This window comes from Caretta caretta, chromosome 2, assembly GCF_965140235.1.
Source record: "Caretta caretta isolate rCarCar2 chromosome 2, rCarCar1.hap1, whole genome shotgun sequence".
NCBI classification, from domain to species: Eukaryota; Metazoa; Chordata; order Testudines; family Cheloniidae; genus Caretta; species Caretta caretta.
In genome coordinates, this window is record NC_134207.1 from 263,460,088 (window position 1) to 263,477,833 (window position 17,746).

The 17,746-nt window shown below is 47.1% G+C and overlaps 1 protein-coding gene and 1 pseudogene across 1 annotated transcript in view; both read left to right on the top strand.

Annotated features, from left to right (window-relative positions):
• Nucleotides 1-17,746, top strand: part of WNT9A (Wnt family member 9A) — a 67,194-nt gene that overhangs the window by 13,422 nt on the left and 36,026 nt on the right. The gene's annotated exons all lie outside the window — the stretch shown is intronic.
• Nucleotides 6,447-6,881, top strand: LOC125633048 (small ribosomal subunit protein uS12-like; annotated as a pseudogene).

Consider the following 17,746-nt stretch of genomic DNA (forward strand, 5'->3'; position numbering starts at 1 on the left):
GAAGCTGGGAATGGGCGATGGGATGGATCACTTGCTTACCTGTTCTGTTCATTCCCTCTGAAGCCCCTGGTGTTGGCCACTGTCGAAGACTGGATATTGGGCTAGAAGGACCTTTGGTCTGACCCAGTATGGCCGTTCTTATGGTGCATTTGTTGAAATGAACAAGTGGTATCTGATGCCCAACAGGGAAATGGAGTAGGAACATATACAAGACTATTACCCATAAGAGTGCTTAGTCGTCATCGTCTCCTGGACTTGGCACACACACAGTCCAGGTTGTACCAAGTTGTTTTCAGCATCTTGCAAAAATCCAGCTGTAACTTAAGACTCTGGTCTTCACCGCTTTTACTACATCCTTGACTTGCACGTGCAATTAGATATTGATTCTGCTCTGTGAACCCTTCTAGGTCAGTTTCTGGTTAGTCAGCCATGCCTTGAAGGAGTGGGTGCTCCATGCAAACAAGTGTTGCAGGGTTTTTTTTTTTTTTTTTTTTTTTTTTTTTTTAAAAGCTTCCCTTTTAAAAACTCCCTGGTTGTGCCTCTCCTTCAGGCAGATCTATTCCTAATGCTCAAATAAAAGGCCAGGTCTCAAATAAAAGGCCAGGTCTCTAAAGACCCATCAAACTAACCAGCCTGATTCTAGTCCCACAGCCCTGTGCGCATGCCTTTTTCATAACTGCAGGCAGATCCCAGACAGCCCACAGGCAACATAACCCCTCCCAATACACCACCCTGACTTGGCCCAACAAGATCCCTTCTATAAGACGCAGCTGTTGCATTCGGGCTCATAGGTAGCATGGCATCAAGTTGGCATGTTCTTCCCTGGCTTCACTTGAATAGGCACTACCAGCTTCCGGTCAGTCTTGTATGTTGGCCCTAGGGATCCAAAATCTCATTAGACTGGGTCTGTGTGGGCCAGGACAGAGGTGAAAACCCTTCTAGGGAGAGCATAAGATGGACCAAACAAGGGTTTGAGTGGATTGGTCTGTCAGTGCAGTGTAACTTCTCCTGCATCCTTCTCATTTCTCCCCAGCTAGTCCTCCAGTCCAGTGTACTACAAATTGCCCAGGGTGAAGAACCCAATGAGAGCATATACCCTTCAGGAAATCTAGTCTCCTGACTGGTTATGTACCATCCCACAGGCTTGGGTGGAGGCAAGGTTCTCAGAGCTAGGGGAAAGGAGCAGGCTGCAACTTGCGTTCTTGCACAGACTAGTCTCAAAACTCAGGCACATAGCAAGTGTGTGTCTCTAAAGGAATCTAACACTGATCTTGTAGGCACTTACTCTGCACAGATGCCTACATTAGTGACTGCTTCTTGTTGTGTACACACCAACTCTACTGGTACCTGAAACTTTTGGGTCTTGGTATTCTGAGGGGTAAATTCTGCCCTTATCTACCATATGCCCATGCAGCTCCCATTTATGTCAATGGGAGTTGTGGGTGTAGCCAAGGTTAGCACTTTGCTCTCACACACGTTTAAAGACAACTGCAAGACCAGCAATGGTGTCACAAAGTGTATGAAATCAGCCTGTTCTCTGCAAGGAGTGCAGAAACGCTCCCATGTGGCAGGTACTGACCAGGAGGAGGAAATGGAGATGGTTGAGATGGTAGGTGTGGTCTGGAGAGCTGACCACTGAGCTCTTATGCTCAATCACAGAGAACTTGCTCAAGACTGTCTCCAGAAATTACTGCTTGGCTCTCTTCTGGAAGAAGCCCCACCACACGTTAGGCTACTGGACTTGCTGTTCTAGACCTAGATTCATAGATGGCTTGGAGTTGTTTAAGGTTGAAAAGACTAGATCACCACAACGGGTCTGATCTTCTGCATAACACAGGCCCTGGGAGTAAATTCAGGGAAGTCCTATGTGAACTAAAGTGATCTCTTTGGAAATTTTAAATCAAGATTGGATTTTTTTCTAATGGTGGACTTGATGGCATGTGGACAAGAGGATGCAGCATTAAAATTCTTGATTAGTGTCATGAACTGGTTCGACTTATTCCTGAAGTCACTTGCCTATCCTTATCTTTATTCCAAGCATGGAGCTGCAGATGGGTTCCAGAATGACAACCCACAACATACCTGTCTCTGTGGCTTTTGTTTGCTATTCCTGTTTTGTATTTACAGTAGCACCTGGAGGCTTTGGCTGTGATCAGTTCTGACTGCAAGGCAAAGTAGTCTTCACCCCAAAGAGTTTGCAATCTAAATAGACAAGCTCAATATCGAGAGGGGACATGGAAGCACTGGAGTTAACTACCTGACACTAAAAATGGGTCCACAGCATTGCTGGGAACAAAACTAGGTCTTCTGATGACCAGTGCCAGAGGGAATGAACAGAACAGGTAATCCTCAAATGATCCATCCTCTGTCGCCCATTTCCCAGCTTCTGGCAAACAGAGGCTAGGGACACCATTCCTGCCCATCTTGGCTAATAGCCATTGATGGACATATCCTCCATGAATTTATCTAGTTCTTTGTTGAACCCTGTTATGGTCTTGGCCTTCCTAGCATCCTCTGGCAAGGAGTTCCACAAGTTGACTGTGCGTTGTGACTATCTACTATCTATGCAGCCCTCTTCTTAGTGCATGGTAATATGGGATTATATTTCATTGCATGAGCCCCTGCTGTGGATTGGGCAGATTGGATCCACAGTCAGCTGCCCTCATTCTGCCACAAGAGGGCACACTCAGATACATGAAGAGCAACTAGACTGGTATCCCCATCTCTGGCATGCTTTTGTTCTCAGGCATGTGGATTGCCAATGTGTAATAAAGCTTGCACTGAAGTCTGAGGAATGGGGCTGAAGGAGGAGGTGACATGGAGCTAAATGATGGCTTTGAAGCCTCAAACTCCTTCTGAAGACCTGAAGCCACATGGGCTGGCTAGCTAAATCCCCAGTGATCTTCTACATTCCTGGCCAGGTGCCTCTCTTGTGGCCTGGACCTTCAGTGAAGCACCTCACAATATTATGTGGCTATAGAATGAGGAGCAGTCAAAAGCAGTCCAGAGGTCTAGGAGGGGAGCAGGGGTATAATTTGCTTTGAAGTGCCCCTCCTCCCCAATCAGTAAAGAATTCCAAGACCAATAACCACAGATCAGGCTTCCAATGGGTTTAAGTGCTGCTTGGCATGGCATGAATGCATTGCAGGCTAGAGCAAAACCAGTCTCCTGCAGCAAGAATAAATCCTGCACTTGTTCTGTAGGACAGCATTGTCTCGGCTTGTTACTGCCTTGCACCAGCTGTCATTTTTGTCCTCCACAAAGGCAGTATTTAGCAATCAGACTGCTTGAGCCCTCCTGCTGTCTGACCAGGTGACACTCTAAGACCCCAGAAGATATGTGCGTGCATGCTTGCCCTGTTGGTCTTTTTATGGGACTGTTGCTGGTGGGTTGTACTTGGTCAATTGTTGACCGATCTAAACTTGCCTTCCCTGAAACCAAGTGAGATTAGACCTCTGACTGTCCTTCCTCATTTAAGACCCTGCATTGGGACTCTGGAGATCTGGGTTTAGTTCCTGGCTCTGCCACAGTCTGACCTCTGGCAAGTTACTTAAACTCTTGTAAAACAAGAATTCTCTTGTGTACTGAAGACTAAGCCCTCCTGATCAGGAACTCCTATTATGCATATCTAATGCTCCTTGCACAGGGCTCTGATCTTCATTGAGACTTCTGAGTGCTACTGGAATATAAATGTCTTGCTGGTCATAGTTCTCCCTCTCCCCCCTGCAAAACAGAAGCCTGCTGCTTGCAGACTGGAGCTACTGTTCCCATTGCAGCATCTAAAGGAATGCCAAGAAACACCAAAAGAATGATCTATTGATCATGTGGCCTAAGCCAACAAAGCTGGAATCTTCCCCCAGTGTTGTCCCAAGGTGTTTGGCCTTGCATCAAGTCTGATGCTTAGAGCTTCATCTGCTGGGGTGTAGCAATGTACCTACTGTGACAAAGTTCCTCCTCCTACCTTGGTGGGTCTTGCGCTTATTGGCAGATTTTTGCTCGCCTTGGAGCTTCACAGCATCCCTCAGTTTGGCCATTTTCATGAACCCACGGTCCAGGTCAACTCCTCCTGTGCCTGACCAGGAGTTGGGAGGTTTGGGGGGAACCCAGGCCTGCCCTCTACTCCAGGTTCCAGCCCAGGGCCCTGTGGAATGCAGCTGTCTAGAGTGCCTCCTGGAACAGCTGTGTGACAGATACAACTCCCTAGGCTACTTCCCCATGGCCTCCTCCCAACACCTTCTTTATCATCACCATAGGACCTTCCTCCTGGTGTCTGATAATGCTTGTACTCCTCAGTCCTCCAACAGTCCACATTCTCACTCTCGGCTCCTAGTGCCTCTTGCTCCCTGCCCCTCACTCACACACCACAAACTGAAGTGAGCTCCTTTTTAAACCCAGGTGCCCTGATTAGCCTGCCTTAATTGATTCTAACAGCTTCTTGATTGGCTGCAGGTGTTTGTCTTAATTGTCTCCAGAAGGTTCCTGATTGTTCTGGAACCTTCCCTGTTACCTTACCCAGGGAAAAGGGACCTACTTAACCTGGGGCTAATATATCTGCCTTCTATTACTCTCCTGTAGCCATCTGGCTCGACCCTGTCACATTACTTACAGCACAACATATGGCTGCAATGATGGAGATGAATGTCCAGTGTGCCTGGTGCTAAAACAAGCCTTGGCTTAGGCAAGAGCTACTGTCCACTGCCTGAGCTCTTTTATTTAGATATCTTAAATTTGAAGGATGGAGAATGAAGAAATCTGACCAATGCAATGGAAACCTTCAATTCTCTTCAGTCCCATGAGGAGAATAATAGTTTCAGACTGTAGCTAGGAATGAACTTCAGTTGTACACTGCCTAGCCCAGCCAGGAATTCTAGCCAGGAAAAATATCAACAGTTCCATTAAAAAGTCTGCTGGTTTGCTAAAGTAGTGAAATAAACATACCTGTAGGCACAACAGGCTGAACCACACAGGAAACTTTAACTAGAATGAACACACACAGATGTACTCCTTCTTTCCCTGAATATCTACCAGATAAAAACACTGGGCTTGAGTGGTAATATGTAGATCAAACAGCAGCCATGTGGATTATTAATAGTGGAAGAACTCGTTCAGATCAAAATGAGAAGGGCTCAAATGCACACTCTAGAAGCAAAACCAAAACTCAGTCTAGTTTTGTTACCTTCCAGCTTCATGCTACTGTACTTAGCAAATTCCATCTGGAACTAGAAGGGCCATAATGACCAGCAAGAGGCTTTAGGTAACTGGTTTTCTGGCACAGAGTTTTACTAACTTGGTGGTGGTCTAAATTGGATTTTGCAGTTTAGGTCCATCTACTAAAGCAGTAGTGAAATAAGCTCCCATGAAGTTCCCAACCCCCAAGCAGACTTGTGTATAACATTACAGGCAAAGTGATCTACCTACTGCAAGTTCAGTAGATTTCCTCCTCTTCAACCCCCTCACACCCCCCTTCATACACCTCTAGATGTGGACCATGTCATCAGATTCGTTCAGCCAGGAAATCTTTCTACAAACGTGATGCCTAATGAGTTAAATGTCGCCATACCAAAGCAGTGCCTAAAAATTAAATGGGGGTGTGGTGTGGGTTTTTTGGAGGTGTTCAGTCTCCTCTTGCATTCCCATGTTACATTCTTGTCTTTTTCTTCTCTCCCCCCTCCCCCAACCCTGCATGCATCCTTTTGGCCATGCTACTTGCTTTTTCACTTAAATCCAGGGCAGCAGGACAGTGTCACTTTTCTCTGCGGCTTTAACCCACTGGAGTACAGTGAGCAGCTCCAATAACCACACCAGGCCCCTCATGAGCTAGGTATCCCAAATAAAGTGCAAGTGGCGGTACCATGAAAAGGAACCCTCCTCACTTGTTAGTGGTTAGCCCTTGTTGTGGTTTACTCTGGTTCTTTGCTTCAGACAGCTGGAGTGAGGGAATGAGGCTTCATTCCCCAGTCTTTCAGTAAGATTTAAGGGGGGCTGGGAGAGAGAATCCTGTCAGGCATGGGGCAAGTTAATGTCCACTTTTCTGGGGTCTAACTTCAGCTGTCCCAAACCAACCTCCAGTATTAACACCCCCCCCCACCAAAAAAACAGTGTCTATGGAAACCTGAACTCCTCTCAATCTGGGAGAGGTGTTGGCACATGATGATGTGGGAGACTTTTCTCTTCCTAATCTTGGCATGGGTTTAAATTCAGAAGCCTCTTCTGAGATGCAGGTCTGAAGTCTCACAAGAGACAAACCATGTCCCCTAAGTTGATGGCTGTGATGTGAGGGACAAGAGTGAAAGACTGAGGTTTTCAGAGCAGCCCTCTTCATAAGGAGGCTTAGTTCCTGATGTCTGTCATTGCAAAAGATGGGATCTTACTTAAAAATCCAGCCACCCACCTCCCCTGTGCTCTAGAGACAGCTGCCTGGGTAGAACAGCCTGCCCGGCAGCACAATGGGTAAGTGCCGGGGGCTTCATCCCACTAGTAAGCTTTGCCGCCACCAACAGGATCAGAAATGGCACGACCCACAATACAAGAAGGCCCACTTGAGTACTGCCCTGAAAGCCAACCCCTTTGGAGGAGCTTCCCATGCAAAGGGAATTGTTCTTGGGGAAAAAGCTGGTGTAGAGACTAAGCAGCCCAATTCAGCCATCAGGAAATGTGTCAGAGTCCAGCTGATCAAGAACAGCAAGAAACTAGCAGCCTTTGTTCCTAATGACAGTTGCTTGAACCTCAATGAGGAAACTACTGAAGTTCTGGTTGCCGGCTTTGGCCGGAAGGGATTCCCAGTGTCTGCTTCAAGGTTGTCAAAGTAGCCAGTGTTTCTCTTAGCCTTGTACAAAGGCAAGGAAGAGACCACGGTCATGAATTCCTGTCATGCCATCTAAGCTACTAATAAACTTCAGGTTGATTTTAAAAAATGAACAACCAAAACACTGAAAATTCCTTGCAGGTGGGCTGTTCTGGGAACAGCCCGTGAGGTTATTCATAGCACTCTGCCTTGTTTCGATGTTCAAAGGGTAGGTGGCAGCAAAGCAGTTGAGAAACAAAGTGTTAAAACCTGTGACTGAAATGTCTGCAATCCTCATTGCTACTGTTCCTTCAGCCTGCCAGAACTAGGGTGACCAGATGTCTTGTTTTTTAAAGGGGTGGTTCCATATTTAAGCCCTCCTGCAGGTGTCCTGACTCTTTCTTTAAAAAGGGGAAATTGTTCCATATTTTCTTTTCCCCCTCTTCTTCTCTTCCCCCTCCCCCATCAGTACTAGCAGGTCCTGCTGCTGGTCAAATCCGTGCTCGCCAGTTGCCCACGCACCAGCGCGGGGCCTGAGGGGTGTGTGTGTGTGTGTGTGCAAGGCTGGTGGCGACACACAGATGCAGGGCCAGCCGCTCCCCATGCTGGTCCGTCAGCACAGCCCCTGCTGCGTGCTGGCTCTTGGCCAGCAGGGCCCCATCCTGTTTCCAACCAGCATGAGCTGCGGTGGCTGGTAAGGGCAGGAGACAGCCAGTTACATGTCGCCTCTTCTGCCCCCACACTGGCCCTTTATGTGCTACCCCTTCTCGCTGTCCTCTCCCTTCTTTGCCGCTTCACCTGCCCCACTACTCCTCCATATTCCCCCCCCCCCCACAGGTGCATCCTGCTCCCACCTGAGCCACCTCTCTGGCTGGGTTCACGGAAGCCCCTGCAGTCCAGTTCCTTGGGCCCTGGTGCACAATGCATCTTAGGGCTTAACCCCTTCCTGCCCACGCTGTAGCCAGGGCACAAGAGGCAGCTGTTGGGTTACATCCGTGGCCAGCAGCAGCCTGGAGTTGTTAGCTGCCTTTTGACATTGTGCAGGCAGGAAGGGACAAGCCGCTTCCAGCCATAGGGGAGCAGAGTGAGGGGGGTGACTGGGAGGGGAGAAGAGATGAGCTCTGCAAAGACACTGGCCAGGTCATCCCTCCCCTGCAGCTGGAAGCAGGTCCTGGCCCTTCCCTCCCGCAAAGTGCTGAAAGGCTGCTGCTGGTCACATTCTGGTGTGAACCCTGGCAGAAATCTGGGGAGGAGGGTATGTGCCTGCTGCCCCACACCACACGTTGCCTTGAAGATGTGGTACCAGGAGAGGCAAGTCTGTCCCAGGGGCCTAGCCAGGCATGGAGGGCAGAGAGCACCAGGCAGGGAGGGTTGGGTCAGTCAGTCACCCCTGGTGTGTGTCCTCTCCCTGTGCAAACCATAAAGCCTTAAAGATAAGAAGGTAAATAAAATGAATCCAACTATGCAGGATTTCTTTTTAACACTGGCTCAGTCAACTTAATGTTAGTTTGAATGTTTGTACTGCATAGTTCTGATTTTTTTGCTGTTGAACTCGCTTAATATGAGTAATCTGACCAGGTGGCCCATATTCAGCATGGGGAAATAAGGTCACCCTAGCCAGAACTGAGGTTTATTTCGCCAGTAGTTCTGTCACCTTCCAATCTCCCATCTCTTCCCTCCTATCTCAATTCCTGTACTTGGTTCAGCACTATTTAAGAAGTACATGGACCGTTTGGGTGCTCATAGGAGCAGTTGACCATTTCACAGGCTCTCTTTCTGGGAACAAACCTACAGTTTGCTTTGCTCAAACTTTTCATCTTTCTAAAGAGCCTGCTGTGGGCATGACATGCCAGAGAGACTGTAACAGACCTTGAACAAGTAAGTCAAACATTCCATTGTTACCCTCTCCTGGAGCCTTGAGTTGCCTCTACATGGTGGTCTTTGCAAAGCAATGACTCTAATCTTTTGAGGAATCTGCTACATGACCACCATTGAGGTGTTGCTTATTCACAGATGGAGGGGTGGATGAGGTTACATTATGGGCAGTCTCTTTATTCAGGCTTCAAGAATTGTTCTGATTCTGGCCAACCTCTTGCTATTGAAGTTCTTGTAACTTTTTGTCAACTTTCTTGACCATGTGCATAGCGTGACTTAAGAAGCTTTTGGCTTCAGGGGGTTGAAATTCCTTGGTGGGACTCGTCAGTACAGAAATGGGTGGGTAAACATGGTCATGTTCATACATAGCTGCCTGGGTGGGTGACTGTGTTTTTGTTGGTTGTGTTCAAAGCTTCTGAAGCTCTTCAGTTACTATAAACAATAGTACCACAAATGTTCATTTTGCAGCATTGTTGTAGCTGTGTTGTCTCTCGTATGCTGGGACCAAGGTGGGTGAGGTAATATCTCTTACTGGACCAACTTCTTGGTCAAAGAGACAAGCTTTTGAGCACCACAGCACTCGAGGCTTCTAATCTGTCCCATGTGGTTAGATTTACATGGATCTCCTACCTACAGGCCACCACAACAGGTGGAAACCCAGGGGCAAAGATTGATGCTCCTTGCAAGCAACAGACTGATGCTTGGCCTTTCATTCCCAGCTCCCAAGTTGTCCAGTCTTAACAACCAGCTCCCAGGTAGGCACCTCCAGCCTGCTGCTCCTGTGCAGTCAGCCTCAGTTCCCTCCTGAGCCAAGCCCTCCTACAATACTCAAGAGCTTATGAAGGGAGAGGCAGCCATTTCAATTGATACTCCTTGCATAGCAGGGAGAAAACTGAACCATTTGTGTCTGGAGATGGCCCTGCCAGAGCTGAAGCAGAGCAGTGGAGCAATATGGGGACATCTTAAGCAGCAGTGTCTACTGTGCAAGACAGGAGTGATGGTGTACAGAACCTTGTGGCTAACTCCTTAATTTATGGCATGGGGTTCACTGCTTTAGCACATGCAAGCTGACATCTGCCTGCTCCCACTAGAGATGGTGAAAGGCTGTCTTCTTGTAAGCAGGGGAATAGTCCCGCTATTGTGGGGAACTTTCCTGGCTTCTGCACTACACCAGTGAAATGGGCTAGCAAAAGGATCTGAGGACTCCCCTTCCACTCTCCTGTCTGGCAGAGTCCTCATAACCCCAACAAGGCTGGGCCCAGGATTCCTGGGGGGCTTGACCCCCAACCCTGCCGTGGTCACCTAGGACAGGGGCTAGGGTGTCCCCGCTCCGGGGTACTCTCTCTGCACTGGGCCCTTCTCTGACCCACTGACCATTACGTGCAAGTTAAAGCAAATGCAAGTTATTTAATCAACAATTAATTTTAAAAAGAATAAGGAATAATGAGAGGTTAAAGGAAACCCATCACACCGCTCTGTGGCAGGGAACATCACAAACAGTGTCTCTGGAAAATCCAGGCAGTTAAGTCTGTTTCTTGTAAGTCCCAGGTCTTCTGCTCAGGCCCTGGCTGTGCTGCAGGGATGCTGTGGGCTGGACACTCGCTCTGGTGATGGTCACACGCTCTCAGGCTCCAAGTGGTAGGACCCTTCTTCCCGATGTCGCCCCCGCCCTGTCAGGGTTACGATCCAAGCCTGGCCTGCAGAGCCTCTTGGCTGAGGCATCTCCCTGTGCTGGGCCCACTGCCCAGGGTCCCCCCTCACTCTCCCAGCTGCTCACCGCACCCAGCTCCGGACTGCTCCAGCCCCAGCTGCACCACTCTCTCTGCATGGCTGCTGCTCTGCCTCCAGCTCCCTGGGCTGCTGCTCTGGCCCCTCTGGCTCTGGTTGCTGCAGCTCTGCTCCCAGGGCAAGTCTGCTCTCTCTGGGCTGTGCCTCTGGCTTTGGGGCTGCAGCTCTGCTCCCAGGACAGGGTCTGCTCTCACTGGATCTGGCACAGCTCTGCTCCCCAGCTCAGCTTGCACCCCTGCTTTCTCCTTAGCTCAGCTCCACTCTGTCTGACCCAGGCAAATCCAGCTCACACAAAGGACAGGACCTCCCTGGCCTCCTGACTCTCTGATTAGCCTGCTCGCCCGGTCATTCAGGCTGACCTGGAGCACTGGCCTCTCCCCATTGTTCCTGGGGGCTGTCCGTCTCAGGGTCCTGATTCCCCATCAACCCTTCCCTCTTTTTTTAGTACTGGGAGCTAGCAACTAAAACACCCCCACTGAATGTTAGTAAGGGGGGAAACAGTCCCCTTACATTCTGCAGGTTGACACACGCCAGTAGCTGCTAGCTAGCAAGCTGCGGTCTCTGGTTGCATTACCATGCAACAGCACATGTATTACATGGCGGGAGGTGCATCCCTGTCTGAACACTGTGCTAAAGCCAATGAGGTGGTGAAACTGAAGTTGGCACAAGAGCACTGGGGGAGAGGAGTTGCTTTCTGGGCTCCAGGCGCCTCACGTGGATCATGGTTACAAAGGACCAGAACATCTGCTGTTTGGTAGTTCCCGTGCTGTTCTTAGCACCGCAGCCTGGGCTCTAGTCCGAGACTTGGTGCTGTGGGTTTTCTATTGCAATATAATGTACCTTCAGTGTCTTGGGATCCTTCCTTACCAAAGGGTGGAATCTCTTTAGAGCAGGGACTTTCTTGGTTCTTTACCTAACAGAACAGGCCCGCCAGTCCTGATCGCACTAGAAGTAAAACCTTGTAGCTAGGAATTTGTGTGCTCAAACTTCACTCTAAGCTAACACAAATTTTTAAGAACTCTATTTCCTGTCTTCCTGACACTACTGCTGGAGGCAGTGGCTGACTCCTGCAACCCCTTGGGATATGCATGCACAGAAATGATCCGTGATCTTGAGGTTACCTCCTGAGTGTAGCTGGAGTAAGACTCTATTTCTCCCCTCCCCCTAACTCCAGAGACATCTAGTGGGTAGCCCCATGCCAGTCATCACTCTTCTGACCCCCCCAGCACCTCCTTTCCATCTTTAGCACCTGTCACCAACCCAGCTCCATAGGGACTGCTGTGAAATAGCTTGACTATGGTATGTGGGGTGGGGTGGAGGAAACAAAGTGGAATAGAATCTTTGTTGGGTTGGAGTGTTAGGTTTACAAGCAGTGGACTAATGGAGTGATTCACCTAGCATCTATGTAGATAGCAGTCTGGATTCCTTTTTGTACACTATACTTGCAGTGAGGGTGAAGGGGGAGAGACACACTTGTACTTTGAGATGAAGCTGCAATCTGACTGGGAATACTAACTAAACTGTGGCTCCTCTTACTTCATAGGGTATGTCCTGTTGTCCCACTACTGACCTCAACTCCAGCTGCAAAATGACCTGCTTTTTGCAAGAAAGGAGCAGGCTGGAATCCATAGAGTTCAGGTGGGGACTCCTTAATGATGTGCAGATGGCTTAGTGAGTGAGAGGAAAGCCTGACCCCATTTGGGTCCTTTCATCCCAGGCTCTTGACCTCTCCCACCTTGGGAGACGTGGTGAGGGGGGACAACCTGTAAATGGTTTGGTTTGCTCTCCAGAGGATGTGACCCTCCTCCTTTGTCATGCACTGGAATAAGACAACACTGAAGAATAACAAGATATTGAGATCTACCACTACCAAGCCTTCTGAAGACAAGCTTACGGCAGCAACAGCCTTCCTCCAGAAAGGCTTCTGGAGTGGGACTTTCAGATTCTGCAACTTAAATGGATAATAGCAAGACCACTGAACATGAAACCTTCTGCCTTTTTAGGGCTTGTCTCAACTTGAAGTACTGCAGCTGTATCAATGTAGTACTTCAGTGTGGACCTTCACTATGCCAATGGGAGGGGTTTTTCCACTGCTGTGGAAAATCCACTGCCCCTGAGAGATAGTGGCTAGGTTGACAGAGGATCCTTCCATCAGCCTACCTCTGTTTAAACCAGGGGTTTGGTTTGCTTAACTACACCTCTCAAGGGTGTAGATATTTCCACACCCCTGAGTGATGCAGATTGACCAATCTGACTCTTGAGTGAAGACCAGGCCTTAAAGTGTCACCCTACCTTCAGTTTCAATAACGCAACTTATTTTCTACTATTTACCTCTTTCTGGAGGCTTACTTAAGCAAAGGTCCTGTAACAGTTCCTTGATGTCCATTCAGAACAGTGGAATTAATTGGCAACCACTGTGTACATCCTACTGGTTTTTTTGGCTTACGAACATGCAGGCTGCAGATTAGTGTGTTTCCTGGTTGCACAGGGCCCTTTCATAGCTGTTTGAATTCTCAGTGGGCCATACCAAGCTAGACTGACATCAGGAATTATAAGAATTTGTCCTCAATAGAGTCCACCTTTCTCCCACCCACTAAAAAAGTTGGGACATATAGAATTAAAGAAGAAACATTTGACAGTTTATTTTAAGGCTCCTGAGGTCCCTTCCAACCCTGATATTCTATGATTCTAACCCCTGAATAACTTGATCAAGTAGGACCTCCCACCCCTGCCCTACTAGGAAAACCTTGGAAGTAGGTTAATGTGCACCACAAACTCTGGCTTTCCCAATTATCATGCAATGAAAACTTTTTTAAACTCTACTTAGCTTCAGCAGGGATCTTCTAATGATCTGTGTGAATGGCAGAGCTGAACAGAGAAATTTTCAGGTGAGAATTTTTCCCATATTGGGACAAAATTGTGACCCTCTGAGCTTTTTGGAGGAAAAAGGCTGCAGGGCTGGGTCTCCATCTCCCACTGGTCAGTCGCTTGCCCAGGATGAGAGACACTGCTCTGAATCTGGCAGAGCAGGGGCTCAGACCTGGGTGTCTCTCATCCCAAGTGAATTCCCTAACTCCTAAAATTTGTTTTATTTCCGAATAGCTGAGTTACTTTTGGTCAGCAGGTATATTCTGCTCTTCACATGTATCCAATTAAAATGAAAAGGAGTACTTGTGGCATCTTAGAGACTAACAGATTTATTTGGAATGCATCCAATGAAGTGAGCTGTAGCTCACAAAAGCTTATGCTCAAATTTGTTAGTCTGTATTTGCAAAAAGAAAAGGAGGACTTGTGGCACCTTACAGACTAACACGGCTGCTGCTCTGACACCAATTAAAATGGTTTCTCCCAGGGTGGGAAGGTGCCCCCCATGCATGCACACCTATTTTATTGTACAATTAGATGAAAGTGTTGCTCTTGAGGCTTCATATAAAGGCAAAAAGTGCTGGCACCTTCCTCCTGAAGTATCTGGTGCAGGCCAGCATAGAAGACCTTTACCCAGTAAGAGTAGCAAACTAGCTTGATGGTCCACAAGGCAGTTTATTTGCAGGCTGCAAGATGACCTCACCATGGTCTTTAGTCCAATGCTTATCTTATGTCTAAATGGTCGTGTCCATACCCTATTGCAAGTTTCCTGGTATAGTGTCTCCTTTGACTGGGGTAGTCAATAGGCAGACAGTGAGCCAAATCCCGACTGCCAGATGCTTTTGAACAGACCCCAAAATATTTGTATTTATTATGAATTGGTTTTTCTTTGGAGTCTGGACCTTCACTATTCCTTGACAAAGAAATTTGGAACTCAAAGGAAAAAATTGACTGCCCCTGCCTTAGCCACTGAGTAGAAGTTTGCTTTGTACATAACCCTCTGCATTAGATATTGTGTTATAGGAAACCCTGAGTGTTTACACACAACTCAGCTGAACCACATGCAAGACTTTTTTCTTTTTCTGGTTTTGTGGTGTAGCTCTTCTATAATTTGCACATACTTCAGGTTGAACTTTATTTTTAAGCTGTACCCTCCAGTTTTATCATTTTGAAATACTCTGGAAATGTAGTCACTTTATTTAGTTGGAATTTCCCTCCAACTTAAAGAAACTTTCAACTTGGCTAATGTTCTTGCTTAACTCAGAAGAAGCTATAATAGATGGCTCCTTTCATCTCTAGAGTTAGGTGTCCTGATTCTCCTTTATTAAACCCATGTTAGTTCAGTGAAGTTGCTCCCACTTCTCCTCCATGCAAGTGAGAACAGAATTGCTGATTCATTGTTGAAGGTGGCAACACTAAATAAACTTGGATATCCTTCACCTGAAAAATTGTAGTGGGGAGGGAAATCACAATTCTAAGGGGTTATCTTTTTTGTTTTGTGCTTAAATTAACTGATGGTGGGGGAATAGATTTGTATAGACTTGCCATTCATTCAGGAGATGCATGAATGGTAATCCAATAGCAGTAAGCTTCTGCTGTGATGGTCCCTGGAAAACCAACATCACTGGCAGATAGCAAATGGGCAAAGTGCTTGGTTGAGGTGCTGCTGTACTTGATCTGTGATTGCAAGGGTGGGTTACACGTACAGTGCTTTGAGGTGGTAAGACTTGCAGCTTAACTCTCTCTAGCTTGGGGAGCAGGGTAAAGAATGTTGGAGGACTTCTTAGCCTCTGTGTAAGAGGCACCTGATGAGTTATCTTCCTTGGAAGACCCAAGCAATTCCAAGAACTACTTCAGAAAGGAGAAACAAAGATGGCGCTGATTCACTGAACTCCAGTTGGACTGGAAAGTATATATCCATCACTAGTCACCTTCGGTCTTAGAGTCCGAGGAGAGGCTCTTGGTGCTAAAAGAGCATTGTAATGAAACTTCACTGTGGAGCATCAACTTTTTGAATTAAATAGGTGCACTATTTCCTAGCAGTTTGTCTTAAGACAATGAAGCTTCCACCACTTCCTTGGCCTTTGTATAAACTCTCAGTATCCTCCGCCTGGATTTTGTTTAGCTAAAATTTGTCCAGTTTCTAAATTTCTCCCTCCATCTGTATTTACATGCTTGCTCTGCCATTATGCTAGCAACACCCTCCAACTCATCAGTTAGCCAGCTGTACATATAGTTCAGCCTTCCCTGCAGATCTCCAGCCCCTTGACCTCTTTCCTCTGAATACTCTAGTGTGTCTGTTTTTTTTGTTTTTTGTTTTTTGTTCTGGTGATGAACTGAATGTTATGTTCCAGGTCTTGTCATCCTAGTCCATGCAGGAGGATAGATTTGTTTTTAGGAGGGGGATTGTTTCACTGCTTTCAATTTGTTATGGCTTCTAACTTACTGGCATTCCAGCTTTCCAGGTTTTTCCCTCTTTTTTGCATTTATGTCCCTAGATGCACAGTAGAATTTAATCTGAATTCCTGCCATTGTCTCCAGCCTTCCCAGATTCCTTGTCATTTGTCCCTCCCTAGTTTAGGGAAGGGGTGGGGGAATTCTACCTTCCACACAACTGAAAGGAGGGGGAATGTTGGTAGCTGTCCAACAGCACACAGCAGCGACCAGTTCCGAAGACCAGTGAAATGCCATATCCGATGGCAGTAGCTGACTGGACTACTGTAGCTGCACAGAGTATCTGTTGTAGAGCTGGGTATTGGAGAAATGGCATCCACTGTAACCCACCCAAATCCAGTTTAGTTCCTTGTTTCCCTCTGGCAGTAGAGCGACAAGCTTATGTTTGCTACCATCTCTTGAGCTGTAGAACCATTTGCTGGAGCAGTCGAAGTTCATGCTTTTATATCCATGGTCCCCAGTTAGTCTCTACAAACCTCTTATGGGCAATGATACCCTGGTCAGGCTCAGGAAGGAGGCGAGAGTTCTCATTTTATGCAGAAGATGGGATTAACTAGCTCAGGAGGCTATCCTCTTGGCTTGTTGACAATGGGCCAAATGCTAACCTTTTGTAAGAGTGTGTACAACTCCAATGACTTCACTGGGAGTTGCACACCTGTACTGAGGTTCAGAATCTGACACCAGGTGTATAAATCCCTCTCCTTCCTTTGACATGGCCACTCCTTGAAATCCTAGTAGCTTTTTGGCCCACCTTCTGAATGGGGGGTGAGTGGGGCTGGGGGAAGTGTTCTAAAGCTGTACTGTTTTTAAGAATGTTCTAGGCTTGTTTCCCCAGGGCTTATAACTAAAAACAGAAGCCCTTCGTGGGACTAGGGGCACTTCTCAAGAAAGCTATTGGACTGGACACATATATATTTTAAAAGGCAGTTTCTGAAAAGTCTCTGTAGAAATGGAGTTGTGTGGTTTCATGTTTGCTGGGTCTCCTGGATTTCTAAATCAAAATTCTATAGGCAATATGTGCCAAGTGTTTTTGGTTTTTTTGATCTTTCAATGATGATAGTGTGACCTGTGGGCCCAAGATGTGTCTGCACAGGTGTCCTGGAAGGCATGACTTTTTTAAGGCAGTGAGGTAACATGGATGTAGCCAGAGGCCTAGTTTGGCCTGCTGAGCACCTCTAGATAGAGGTGTGATGGCAGGGACCCAACTTGGTGCATTTATGGGGCTGGCAACTGCAGGGGCAGAGTCTTGCAAAGTGACTGAGAGAAATATGGACTCCCACAATCAAAGTTGCTGGCTTTTTTTTCTTGGAGGGGGAAGCTGGTTTCTTTAGGGTAGAACCTCTCTGTAAGATAAGTGGCAGAAGAACCATATTGTAAACTGGTTCCAGACCACTATAGGGAACAATCCTGTGTTGGGGTAGATCATGGGTAACATTGTGATAGGGCTTTCTCCTCTGCAGTCTCACCCCTTCCAGTTGACACATAGCCCATTCAATTCATAATCTTGATGTAACAAAACCACCTTGTGGCCTCTGTATTTGGGTTGATCTAATTTGGGATGGCAACCATTCCTGAATCAACAGCTTTGGGCTATTTTAGGTGGTGAAAATCTGCCATTGGCACCACTGAAGGAATTTACCAGTAGCAAGCTAATTGTGTAAATGTCCACTTGTTAAGATCTTCTTAAAGTTTTTCCCTAATCTGATTGGAATTTGCTATGTTTAATACTCGGTTGATTCTGTTTTTGGGGTGGAGGTTTAACTTAATACATTGGATACATAATCAATACAGGAAGGAAATGCTTCTCTTAATACACCAGTCTGTGTGATTTTTGGAGAATAGATCTTTTTTTATTTTGACCACTCTGTGTAAAGTACTGTGCAACTGCTAAGAGTGGAGAGACTCATCAGCATCAATTTGTTCATTCCACTCTCAGGCCTCAATTGAAACTGGGGCTCTTTGTACAAACATGCCAAGTAA